At 45.4% G+C, this 13,875-nt stretch overlaps 1 non-coding gene across 1 annotated transcript; it reads left to right on the top strand.

Annotated features, from left to right (window-relative positions):
* The first annotated feature begins 12,173 nt into the window (after positions 1 to 12,173).
* Positions 12,174 to 12,280, top strand: LOC129668828 (U6 spliceosomal RNA). Its single transcript, XR_008718981.1, has one exon. It is a non-coding gene; the product is annotated as a U6 spliceosomal RNA (small nuclear RNA).
* Positions 12,281 to 13,875: the final 1,595 nt, after the last annotated feature.

The raw sequence follows: 13,875 nt of genomic DNA, 5'->3' as shown, positions 1-13,875 counted from the left end.
ATTGGCCAAGGGACAAACGAAAACTTTCTCAGGACAGCCATAAGCAAAGACACTTCTCTCTTTTATTAGACTGTTTTATTCCAGTGAGATTGGCATAGTAAAAGCTGTTCAGGTTTTTTATTCACGTCTGTGGGAGTTTGGGGACAAGTTATAGCCAGCAACTTCTTCACCTCAGCTTCCTGCCACCTCCTTTATTATTATTGTGGTTGTTTGTATTAGTATGAAAATTCAACATAATTGCTACTCCCAGACCAGTGAGATTGGTTCAGTGGGTAAGAGAATTTGCCACAACCCCCTGATGACCTAAATCCAGATCTTCAGAATCTATATTTAAAAAAAAAAAAAAAAAAGCCAGGCATGGTGGCTGGCCTAGTGGAGCACACCTTTAATCCTGGCAGTCTGGAGGCAGAGGCAGGTAGATCTCTGAGCTCGAGTGCAACTTGGTCTACAAAGTGTTAGTTCCAGGACAGCCAGGGCTACACAGAGAAACCCTGTCTCGAAAAACGGAAACCAACAGTAAACCAAAACAAAAAAGCCAGGTGTCACAGATTGGATCAGTAACCCAAGTCCTGCAGTCCTACAAGAGATGGGAGGCAGAAACGGGAGAATCATTTGTGCATCCAGTGGCGGATGTAACAAGAGAGACCCTGGCTCAAAAATAAGATAGGAGAAGACAGACTCCGGAGCAGCTGTTCTCACCTGCGTACTATGGTATAAGTGCTTCCTCACCCCCACAAGCAGAATACATTTTTAAGTGACTCTCCTTGTGGATTTTGAGCACACAATGCTGTATTGTATGCTGCAGACACTATGTTCTACAGGGAGGATTTGCAAAGAGACCCCCTTAATGAGTCAAACTGGTTCCAAAAACAGTCTAAAACTAGCTGGAGGTCATTAGCATACCTGAGGCATGACTGTCATCTTGAAGGGGGTTGTTAATGGCAGCTGTGAGGGTAACTCCTAGCTGCTCTGAGCTCTTCCTGTATACTATCACAACTCTATAAAACCTGGGCAAGAGAGAAACCCACCCAAGCATGGAGAGGCTCTGGAGCTTACCACAAAATCCCACACAGGCACAGGGAGACTCAGTAACTACCCAAGAACACACAGCTACTGGAAAAGCAGCTCTATGTTGGAAGCAGGGACATTCTTGACTCTCCAGAAGCCACAGGGGACATCAGCGCTTGGTGGTGTTCTAAGGAGGCTTGAGGACAGTGCCAGCCCCTACCTTGTGATCCTCCTGCCTTCACTTCCTGAGTTAAAGGTTCGTAGCACTATGCCAGCCTAGAGGAGTAGGCCTTAATAGCGTCCTTCTTCCTGGAGCATCAGCCCGTATGCGTCCACATTAATGCTGTAATCTGGTCCCTCCTGCAGTACAGTCTACAGGATTTTGCATTTCCCCATGTAAACTGGGGTTTGCACAGACTCTTCCAGTTTGTTTAAGGCGAGTCTAACAGGGCTGTTGTACATGCCACCCCCACCTCCTTAGACCACAGGTCAGATGCAGGACAGGGCGGAAGAGGCCCCGGGTACCAAGCACCACCCTGGGGAGATCCGGGTGCTGACGTGTCTTGCAATCTGCAGCCATCTTGGCATCACGACCTTTGCCTTTGAAGTTCCCACTGTCTTATCTCACCTCCACAGTGGCTGCTTCCTGATGGAAACCACTAGGTTCTGGGTATCTCCATTTTCCTCAGTGTGTCTGCCTTTGCCCTGCCTGGATCCGGGAACGTGTCAGTGTGCTTGGGCTGACATCCATTTGCCCCAGTCTGCACATGGGATCTGCGAGCTCTCCCCGTCTAGAACAGTAGAAGGCAAAGTCACAATGCCGGTTAAATGTCCTGTCAGTTCATCCCCTCCCACGGTGACCCTTGACCGACGGTTTCAGGAATATGTGTGTGAACACACCATACTCCTCTCCCTCAGACGGGACCACCCTTCAACTCTACACTGCATCAGTCCACTTCAGGATTGAGCACCATGGCCTGTGCTCGTGTCTAGCTTACAGCACATCCCACTGGCTTCCTTCTTTCCATCCTCTGGATCCCCATTTCCCTCGGCCTCACCCACATGCATTCTGCCCTGTCTCTAAGTCTCCATCATTGTCAGAGATGATGAACCCAAACTTGGGTTGGGGAGAAGGCAAGCGGCACTTACACATGGAGATGTCTGGCATGGCGCTAGGAGCCTCTCGGCTAAGAGCTCTAATCCTCTCAGTTACGGCGTGTAGGAAGCTCCTGTACAAGAGTTCTCTGCACTGCACACAGTACGTGTGTTGTTCGTGGCCTCACAGCTGCTCAGTAGGCAAGCTGAACACAGCGTAGCTGCCCTGTTTCCCCCTCAACGAGAGTTCTGCTCCAGAGTGGGTGTGCAGAGCCAATCTGTAGAGATGGCCCAGATACCCTCAGAGCCTCGCCAGCCTGTCCGCTGCTCCCCAGATAGATCAGCAAGGATAAGCCATACATCAGCATAAACAAGTGTTTGCAAAACACCCTCTCCTCCTCTGTCGCCTCTCGCTCGCAGAGGGCCGGATGGTGCCCAGGCTGAAAAGGGAGTGGGCATGACTCACTCCCAGCCTGCCAGGCAGGCCTCGAGCTGAGAGAGAGACTTGACGTGTCGGCGGCAGCAGCAGCACACAGAGAGCATGAGGAACGAGCCCTGCAGAGGTGGCTCCCTCAGAGGTCACATGCGGGTGCCCGTCTTTACCCTCCCAAAGTGTTTCTGTGCCACTGTGTAGACACCTGTAGCCCCACGGGGAAAGGCGACTCGCCAAAGGTCTATTTCTTCTCTCGTGTGACAAATAATCAAACGCTGTTGTTCTCTGTGTGTGTTCATGTGTGTGTGTGTGTGTGTGTGTGTGTGTGTAGATGTCAGAATTCAACACTAGCTCTCTTCCTCAATCATCCCTTCACCTTTCTTTCTTTTATTTATTTATTTATTTATTTTGAGAAAGCTCTCTCACTGCACCCAGAGCTCACTGAGTGAGCTAGCTCACTGCCAGCAAGCTTAAGTTCTTGTCTCTGCCTCCCTAGGGTTGGGACTACAAACACATACCGTGGCCTGCTTTTTTTTTTTTTTTTTTTTTTTTTTTTTTGTAGGTGCTGGCAATCTGAACTTAGGTCCCCATGATTGCAAAATGAGCACTTTATCAACTGAGCTGCTGCCCTCCTACATCATTATTGTTTTAATCTCAGGGGGAAACTGTGGTTGTCTTGTTTTGCAAACATTGGCTGGTGGGTTGCAGGGGGGGGGGAGTCAGGCACACCTAGAATAGAAACTTAATAGTTTTTTGTTTTTGTTTGTTTGCTTGTTTTTGGTACTTGGACTAGAACCCAGGGCCTTGCAAGCGATCTTTCTGTTACGGTACTGTCTCCAGCCGGGTAACACATTTTTATTCTCAAAGCTTTTAGGGTCTGGTCAGAGCACAGCAGCCCCACCTGCAGCTGCACAGAAACTTCCTCTGCACCTGCCGTGATGCCTCCCCGTCCCTGTCTGGATCCCACTTCCCTCTTCCCCCCTCACATCTTCCCTGGAGCCCTTGTCTGTGGGGCTGTTCTTCTCAGACCCTGTTTGAAGAAACCAAGGCTGGCATCCCTCATCCTCGGGACAACGTGTCAGCTCTGTTACCGTCACCGTAACGATTGAGGAAACGTTTTCCAAAAATGACAAAGTAAGTACTTGGTTTCTAGAGACAATGTTGACCCCTCCTGGGCCCCGCCCCCTCCCCATGAGGAGTTGTCTATGCTGAGGACTCATCCCTGGCTATTGATTAAAGCCGGGGAATCATGCTTAGTTTGCAGCTGCTGTCAGCTGGACAGGCGATGCCTCTGAGGCCTCCTGTAAATTCTCCTCTGCTGACCGGACTTGTGTGTGTGTGTGTTTTGGTATTAAACTAGATGCTTCCTCCTTAGACAGATCTCTGTCAGGTGGACCAATCGGAGACCTCCTGTGGCATTTGCATAGCTGGTGTCGCTTCCCACATCAGCCCCGAGCTCTCTAGCCTTCCTCAATCATAACTCGGTGATGAGCTCCTTAAGCAGGCAACAGCCACATAACTAGTAATTAGTGTCCTGTCAGCTGGTAGCATAGGCATGCGTGCCCAGCTGCTGACATCGGCAAGTCCGTCATCGACTTAAAGGGCTAGCGCCTTAGCATCACGAGGCGTTCGTCTGAAATACCCAATCATGAAAAAACTCTTCTTAAAAAAACAGTAAAATCATGTTTGGGTGAAAGTCCGTAGAACAAGTTAAAAAGGGAATTACCAGTCAAATTTCAGTGTAATGAGTCTGTAAGAACACGCCTGTGTAGACGGTTTTGAGAGCCGGCACAGACATCTACCATAAATCCACACACAAGCCTTTACTTTCTGATTAGAGAACAGAGTTGTTTGGTTGTGGGAGACATCTGTTTCAAAGACAGAAGTCAGAGAAAAAAGGGGGGGGAGTGGCACTTTGAGCCATGCTTTCTTTATTTAAGGATCGCTCACGTGAGGGTTGAGTGTTATTTTCTTTCCATAAGTTCTGGTTAAAAAGGACGCACAATATGTCTGGAGAGATTGTTTAGTCCATAAAGTACCTGCCTTGTGTGCGCCAGAACCTGAGTTTGAGTCCCCTGGAAACTATGAAGAGAGAAAAAGAAGAAGAAAAGAAACCAGGCTGGACTTGGCAGTGTGTACTTGAACTCCCAGCACTGGGAAATGGAGACAGGAATTCCTATGTTTTGCTGGCTGGCCACTGCAGTCTGGTGGACAGAGCGTAAGGCCAGTGAAAGACCCTGTCTCAAAATCAGATCAAATCACATAAATGATGGTGGTACCTGAGTAATAACAGCCGAAGTTGTCCTCCGTCCTCCACAGGTAGGCACACACATATCTACGCACACATCCAAACATACCCACACACACATACAATGAAGCACAGCTTTAAAAATTCAAAAATTGAGGCTAGCGTCACAGAATTTGAACTATGGCTGTGAGGTTTTTCAAAGGTGTTATTATTTAATATGACTATTATTCAGAATAAGGAAAAGTTAAAATGGGAATTACAAAGAATCATTTTCAAGAAGCCAACTATGAAGAAAGCCATCTACTTAACCTTAAAAGCTGTCTGATCCTGAATAAGCATAGAAACAATAGTTGTCTTTAAGAAATGTATTTCACCTTTCGTTTTACTTCTGTTCCCTCAAAAATGCTATCAGAACTGTGTCTAATTTTAGGTCTTGTTCTGGGGTTCTGCCCCCAAATGAAGACTGCTACACCTACAGTGTCTCCTGCCTCTGCCTCTGCCTCGGACTGAGTTAAAACAACCAGCTCACACTTGCCAGGACAGCCTCCAGGGAGCCCAGCTGCCACCAAGCACAGCAGCGAAGTCTTCATAAAGGCATCCCGAGCAGGTAACATTTTTCTTCCCTCACAATTTTGAGACAGTGTTTGTTCGCTGAGTAGAAACAGCAAATATGCATGTTGGAAATTTGAAAAACAAACATGTCAGGAAGCATTTTATGCATCGTTTAAAATTATATTTAAACGGTCCTCTGGTTGTAAATTAAAGAAAGAAGAAATTATGTGGCTAAGCTTTCATAAATGTCAGACACCAAATTCATAGAAATTAATAAATACAAATCAAGGACAATTTATCTTTTTTTCATTAAATAAAATAGTAATTCACGGAGTGCAAACGAGAGTTCCAGACGCACGTTATTAAAGAGAAGGGTGTACTGCGTTCCAGGAATATTTGTAGCACGTTAGATGTGTTGCCTCAAATGGACAGGAATAAATTAGAAATAGCATGTATATTTTATGACATATTGATGATAGTTTTTCCTCCTTTTTTAATCCATCCCTCTTCTCACTAAGTTTAACCCTTCCCTTGGGGGAGGAGGACACTACCATTGCGTGTCACAAACCAGTTCTGGAGGCCTGGAGCCTGAGGAGCTGAGATTTACACACTTGGGCAAGATTGGAGGATGAAGTGCTAGTCCTTCTCAAACTTTCCCTGTTTGCTGACCTGCGTAGCCATCTAACCCTGCTTACATTTTTGAGGAGTCTGGACAAAGGGGCAATTTATAGTGGTGGCGTGTAATTATCTGGACCAGCCTGTGATCCTGGGATCTCGATGGACTGTGCCCTCTGGAGCCAAGTGGACTGGAGAAGGGACAAGAAGGAGGAAGACAGAAATGTGTTTCTCTTTATTAAAAACAAACAAACAAACAAACAAACAAACAAACTTTTCAGATCTGTGATGATTGAATAAGAACAGCCCCCATAGGCTCATATGTCTGAATACTAAGTCACCAGGGAGTGGCACTTCTGAAGGGATTAGAAGGTGTGTCCTTGTTGGAGGAGGTGTGTCATGGAGGGGCGGGGCTTTGGGCTTTTGAAAGCCCATGGCAGGCCCAGTGTTGCTATAGCACTCTCAGCTCCTGCACAGCACTGTGTCTGCCTGCGCACTGCCGTGCTCCCCACCATGATGATAATGGACTAACCCTCTGAAACTTTAAGCAAGCCCTGATCAAATACTTTCTTTTATGAGTCCCCTTGGTCACGGTGTCTCTTCACAGAACACAACAGCGATTAAGACAAGATCAAAACATTTGCATTTGTTGTATAATTTGGAAAATTCAGAAACGGATTAAAGGTGAAAAACAGGTATCTTTGTTTCTTCCCTGTTGCTGAGGTAAAGTACCCTGATGAAGGCAACCTAAGGAAGAGTTTATTTCCGTTAAAGGTAAGGTGCATCCTGGAAGGGGAGTCAAGCAGCAGGTGCTTAGAGTATCGTATCACACCTGCAGTCCGAGAAAGGGCAGCGAGTCCATCTGCTGGGGCTCAGCTCCCTTCCTCCATTCTGTGCAGTCCAGGGGATGGCCCCACCCACAGCGAAAATAAGCATCCTACATCACTTAAGGTAATCAAGGTCATTCCCCATAGACACGACCAGAGAGCTGTCTCCCACGTGATCTAGATGCTGTCAAGCTGACAGTTAACAGTAATTCTCACATCCGAATCATCTAACATCTAACTACTCAAAACCAACCCGTTTCTGTCTTTTTGTCTGTGTGTGTTTGTTACAAAATATATATCATCTAAAATCTTCAAGACGTATCCTTCAACACACGTTTTTTTTTTTTGTTTGTTTGTTTGTTTTTTCTTCTCTCCTGTTTTCTCCTTTGTTGCTATTCCTCAGAAAGAATTTCATTGATGAAGCCATCCCTTCCTGCTGGACATCTGGGTTGTCTTTAATCTTTCAGCGCTTTGATAATGCGGTAACAGCAGCAATATCTGCTCTCCCTGGCGTTCAACTCTCATCCAGAGCGAACTCCGTGGCAGGCACTGTCTGAAAAGCCAGGTGGCTTAGCACTTGTCACCAAGCTTAAGTTCCGCTCTGGAATCCATGTGCTGGAAAGGAGAGAACAGACTTCCACCAGCCGCCCTCTGGCATCCACACATGCACTGTGGCGTATGTGTGCCCACATGCTGAGACACACACACACACACACACACACACACAAACACACACACACACACAAGAATAACTATTAAAAGTTTGGGGAGTGGTGGTAAAAATGACAAAATTCATTATGCTTACACGATATTAAAGGAAATAAGGCAAAACTGTATCTGTAATGGGCACACACATGCAAGTAGAGCTGAGTCATGGGGTTGGCCCTGTGCTGCCAGCCTGTGCTGAGATCTAGCCTGCAGCGCCGGGGCCACCACTTAGGGAGTGTGGTAGTGACATTCCAGGACATATGGAAGCAAAGGGAAGGACGGGAGGAGGTGTAGGGAAAGACAGGCTCAGAATGCAGATGGAAGTGTGGTAAGAGGGGAGGGGAGGGAAGTGTGGGAGGAAGGAGGGGAGGGAGAGAAGTGTGGGAGGAAGGAGGGGAGGGGAGGGAAGTGTGGGAGGAAGGAAGGGAGGGAGGAAAGTATGGGAGGAAAGAAGGAAAAGTGGGAGAAAGGAACAGGCTCTGTGTCACCTGCCAAGAGACTAGTAAATATGGTCCCCTTAGTTTGAAGTGGTGACAGTCAGAGCCTGGCTTAGTTGGATCTGGTGTTTGAGACAAGGTCTTGCTGGTCCAGAACTTGACAGCCCCTGCTTCTGCCTCTGCAGCACTGGGATTGTAGGGATACATTGCCACACCTGTTGATAATCTCTTCCTGAGCAACTCTGCCCTCTCTACTTTTATCAAAATTACACTAGCTTCATAAAATGAATTTGGCAACTTTTCTGCTTTTTCAGTCATTGAAAATAATATGTTTAACAGTAAGATTAAAGTGTGTGTGTGTGTGTGTGTGTGTGTGTGTGTGTGTGTGTGTGTTCGAAGGTGCACATGTGTAGAGGCCAGAGATCAGCCTCGATTGCCATTCCTTAGGCCATCCATCATGATTTTTGAGAGACAGTTTCTGACTGGCCTGGAGTTCATGAAGTAAGCGAAATCGGCTGGCTGTTGATCCCAGAGATCCAACTGTCTCTGCCTCCCCAGTGCTGGGGCCCAGTCACATACCACCATGCCAGACTTCTTTGATATGGGCTCTAGGCATCAAACTCGGCTGTTCATGCTGGTCAGCAAGCACTTTCCAGACTGACCGGTCTCCTTGGCCCCTTTAGTGGATTTCTGGGATGCCCCTTTCTTCCCTGTTTGCTCTCAGATCATTTCTCTGTCTTCCTACTGTAATTGGATTTCCCCTTTCAGACAGCTCTCTAGGAGTGACAGTCAGTGACACTAAGAGACAAGTGGATGTGAGAGAGGGGGACACACCTATGGCCCCTGTTCTTTTACCTCTAATTTTAGTAGCTGCCGTGCCTTCTCAGATTCAGCGCTTCCTTCACTTCTGCCGTAGATCAGACCCATACAAATGACCCCAATTCTTGTTTGTTTGTTTGTTTGTTTGTTTTTTGAGACAGGGTTTCTCTGTGTAACAGAGTCCTGGCTGTCCTTGCCTCCATCTATAGATAATGACCCCAATTCTTACATTACAATGCCAACTGTTCCTCCAAGTCCTTTCTGCAGCTTCCCACAAACTAATCTTAGCACTGCTTTTCCACCTCTTCTGTCCCTCTGAAGTCCTACATTGCAAGGGGGTGAGTAAGCCAACTCTCTCTCTCTCTCTCCCTCTCTCTCGCACACACACATACACACACGGAAAGAAAGCTTATAATTGCGTACAAAACCATACAGTTTGAATTCTGAGCCACTGATTCTAAGGATTAGATTTGAAATCGTTTAAGAGCATAGGCTCTTCAACTCACATGCACACGCCCACACACGCCCACACACAGACCTGCACCCTCACTCATGTGCACATAGCCACCTAGAGACACGAACCTGCACTCGTCTCCACACACTCATAGACGTGCATTCACACTCAGGTGCACACGTCCCCTGACATGCACACCTGAAGATGATTTTTTTTTAAATGGAAGAACAGACTCTGATTTCTTGCCTTCCCTCTGTGTCTTTCCCAACTAACTCCTGATTTTGTTACCATTATTATTTCATCCTTTTAAATCTAGGTTCAGTGTGTTCTTCTAGGTCAGTTATTTTAGCTTTTGTTAAATCAATAAATTTACGGCTGTTTATTTTTAAATATTGTGTTAGCGCAGCTAAGCGTGGTAGTGCCTTCCTGTACTTAACACACACACACGCTGGAGGCAGGAGGACCCAAGTTCACAGCTAGCTTGGGCTATGTAGTAAGATACCATCTCCAAAAAAAATTAAATTAAATTAGTAAGTTAGTAAAGTTTTGATTTTTGAAAAGTGTGAATCTCATTGTGTCTATTTTTTAAATATTTTATTATTATTCACTGGATCAGGTAATCGTTTCTCTAATTTTGCAAACACAGTCACGCACTTGGAATTCTTTCTCCCTTTTTTGGCTTGGCTTTTGAGGCAGGATTTCACTGTGTAGCACAATTGGTCTGGAGCAAGCTGTGTAGACCAGAGCAGGCTGGCCTTTAACCCACAGAGATCGGCCTGCTTCTGCCTCCCAAGGGCTGACGTGGAAAGGAGCGCACGCCCACCGCCACACAGCTTGACCGTTTGGTTCTCGTTTGCGTTTACCATGACATGTGAGCTGTGCTCTGTGTGGCAAGCTGACTTTGAAACTTACAAGGAAGCTTGAAGTGGTTCACTTTACACATAGGAAATTAAAAGAAAAACGAATGATACTTTATTTTCCCAGCACTTCCATTACCCGGTGACTTCTCCCTGGCGGGGTGGTTGGCTCTTAAACATAAGTGTGGTAAAGAAAGCGCCGTGTTTTGCCAAACCTGCTTTATAAGTGGTAGCCATTGCTTTATTAATATCAAGACTATGTTGTTAGTTGCCTAGGAGTTTGAGATCGCTATCCAGTCTTCACGGATTGATACTTACGTCATTTGGTGCCTTACCTACCTCTGCATGTATTCCATTTGAAACACGCAGAGCTCTGACCGGCCTGCAGCTAACTTTCTAGTCCAGGCTGGCCTTGAACGGCGGCAGTCCTCCTGCCTGGCTTAGCCTCTGGAGTTCTGGGTTACAGGTGTATACCACGTGCCTGGATCACATGGTCTAGTTATTCAATTGTCAGTCTCTACCATCTATGTATGTACCTAGCAAATCTTATTTTATTTCTTGTTTGTCTTTTTTTTAATGTCTACAGTCTTTTTAGCTGTAAATCTTGAAAGAAACGTAGAACTTGACTTTTTTAAAAAAACCGTATGCACTGATGGTAAAGCACGAACTCAACTTACACCCATCTCTCTGCTTTATTTTCATCTATGTTGCTGTGATAAAGTACCCTGGCCAAAGGCAGGAACGGAAAGGGGAAGAAACGGTTTACATGCTTACAATGCCGGCTTATAGCCCATCATTGAAGAGAAGTCAAGGCAGGAACTCAAGAGGTTTAGTCACAACGCATCCTCCATCAAGAGCAGAAGGAATGGCTACACAGTGATGGCCCACACCTTTAATTCCAGTGCTCGGGAGGCAGAGCCAAGTGGATCCCTGACTTCAAGGCCAGCCTGGTCTACAGAGTGAGTTCCAGGACAAACAGCCAGGGCTACACAGAAAAACCCTGTCTTGGAAAAGCAAGCAAGCAAGAGAGAGACAGAGAGAGAGAGAGAGAGAGAGAGAGAGAGAGAGAGGCACACACAGTTAGACAGGGAGAGACAGAGAGAAATGAACACACACATGCTGCCTGTCTGCTTCTTGCTGTTTGCATTCATACATGAGATGCCGTCCACATTCGTACATGAGATGCCATCTACATTCAGGGTAGAGAGTCCTGCCTGAATTAGCAGTCAGACCGTCCCCCACAGACGCATCTGCTGGCCAACCTGATCTAGAGAATCTCCCCACTAAGACTCTCTTCCCAGGTGGTTCTAGGCTGTGTCAAGTTGGCAGCACAAAGTCTCCCCATCAATATAACATGGTGAGCAGAAAATAAAAGCTGTTTTAAGTTTTAAGTGACATGAACGTGTACCTAGAAAATTCAAGAGCAACACAAACAAGAATGACAATAACAAAGAGGCCCTGAAATGTGAAAGGGTGTTGGGCAAGTCTATAGGACTTAAGACCCACATGCAAAAATCATCTGCCTTTCTACACACTCAGTGACTCAGTGGGAACGGAAACCTTCAATAGGATTCTGCTCACCGTCGCTCCCCCAAACTTAGGTATTTAAGCATAAATCTAACAAAACATGTATATTATCAGTGTGCTAGAAATTATAAGATGCCAAGAGGGGGGGGGGGAACAAAACCAAAGATGAGTTAAGTAGAGGTACACAGTGTTGGTGGACCAGAAGGCACAACACAATACAGACTCCCCTTGCTCTAAATAGGTATACAGGCTTCCTGTTACTCCCGTGAGAATATCAGCAGGACCTTTTATAGGTGGACTAATGTCACCTAAGGTCATTTTAAGATTTCCAGAAAAAGGCAAGAGAAGGTAAGTAATAAGCTAGAAGAACAACAACACGGGTGGTGATGGTCTGCTGGATTTGCAGACACACAGCCACAGCAATGGAATCCGTGGGAGTACCCACACAGAGAAGCAGCTGGACCCCTACCAGTGTGCTTAAGCGGTGTTCGGTGTTCGCAAGGCAAGCCAGCGAAGGAGGATGGCTTTTCCACATGTTAACGAATGAGGTGGGTATATAGGCAAAAGTGAAAGTGAAATAAAAAGGAAACCAAGTGCTCGCTTCGGCAGCACATATACTAAAAGTGGAACGACACAGAGAAGATTAGCATGGCCCCTGCGCAAGAATGACACGCAAATTCGTGAAGCGTTCCATATTTTTGAGACCCTAAATCAAATGGACCTAATAGACGTCTACGGATCTTTTCATCCAAACTCAAAAGAGTATGCCTTCTTTTCAGCACCGCATGGAACCTTCTCCAAAATAGACCATATATTTGGTCATAAAGCAAGCCTCAACAGATACAAAAAGATTGAAATAATCCCTTGTATTCTATCTGACCACCATGGACTTAAGCTGGACCTCAACAACAACAGAAATAACAAACAGCCTACACGCACATGGAAACTGAACAACTTGTTATTCAACGACAGCTGGGTTAAGGAAGAAGAAATAAAGAAAGAAATTAAAGACTTCCTAGAATTCAATGAAAATGAAGGCACAACATACCCAAATTTATGGGACACATTGAAAGCAGTGCTCAGGGGAAAATTTATAGCACTAAGTGCCTGCAAGAAGAAATTTGTAACATCACATACAAACAACTTAATGGCCCAACTGAAAACCCTAGAAAAAAAAGAAGCAGATACACCAAAAAGGAGTAGACGGCTGGAAATAATCAAACTCAGGGCTGAAATCAATCAATTAGAAACAAATAAAACGATTCAAAGAATCAATGAAACAAAAAGCTGGTTCTTTGAGAAAATCAACAAGATAGACAAACCCTTAGCCAAACTAACTAAAAAGCAGAGAGAATCTATCCAAATCAACAAAATCAGAGATGAAAAGGGTGACATAACTACAGACACTGAGGAAATTCAAACAATCATTAGGTCATACTACAAAAGCCTATATGCCACAAAATTTGAAAACCTAAATGAAATGGACAATTTTCTTGATAGATTCCATCTTCCAACATTAAGTCAAGATCAGGTAGAAAGACTGAACAGCCCTATATCCCCCAAGGAAATTGAAGCAGTCATTCACAGTCTCCCCTCCAAAAAAAGCCCTGGGCCAGATGGTTTCAGCGTGGAATTCTACTAGACCTTCAAAGAAGTGCTCATACCAATACTCCTCAAACTATTCCATAAAATAGAAACAGAAGGTTCATTACCAAACTCATTCTATGAAGCAACAGTCACCCTGATACCTAAACCACACAAAGACCCAACAAAAAAAGAGAACTTCAGACCTATCTCTCTTATGAACATTGACGCAAAAATACTCAATAAAGTACTTGCAAACCGAATCCAAGAACACATCAAAGATATCATTCACCACGACCAAGTAGGCTTCATCCCAAGCATGCAAGGGTGGTTCAACATACGGAAATCCATCAATGTAATCCACCACATAAATAAACTGAAGGAGAAAAACCACATGATCATCTCCTTAGATGCTGAAAAAGCATTTGACAAAGTCCAACACCCATTCATGTTTAAAGTCTTGGAGAGATCAGGAATACAAGGCACATATCTAAACATAGTAAAGGCAATATACAGCAAGCCTATAGCCAACATCAAACTCAATGGAGAGAAACTTAAATCAATCCCACTGAAATCAGGGACAAGACAAGGCTGCCCACTCTCTCCCTACCTCTTCAACATAGTACTTGAAGTCCTAGCCAGAGCAATAAGACAACTAAAGGAGATCAAGGGGATACAAATCGGAAAGGAAGAGGTCAAAGTGTCACTATT

The sequence above is a fragment of the Psammomys obesus genome, unplaced genomic scaffold (genome assembly GCF_907164565.1).
Source record: "Psammomys obesus unplaced genomic scaffold, mPsaObe1.curated_primary_1811, whole genome shotgun sequence".
Lineage (NCBI taxonomy): Eukaryota > Metazoa > Chordata > Mammalia > Rodentia > Muridae > Psammomys > Psammomys obesus.
Note: the sequence above shows the minus strand (reverse complement) of the source record. Positions and strands in the feature narration are given on the sequence as shown.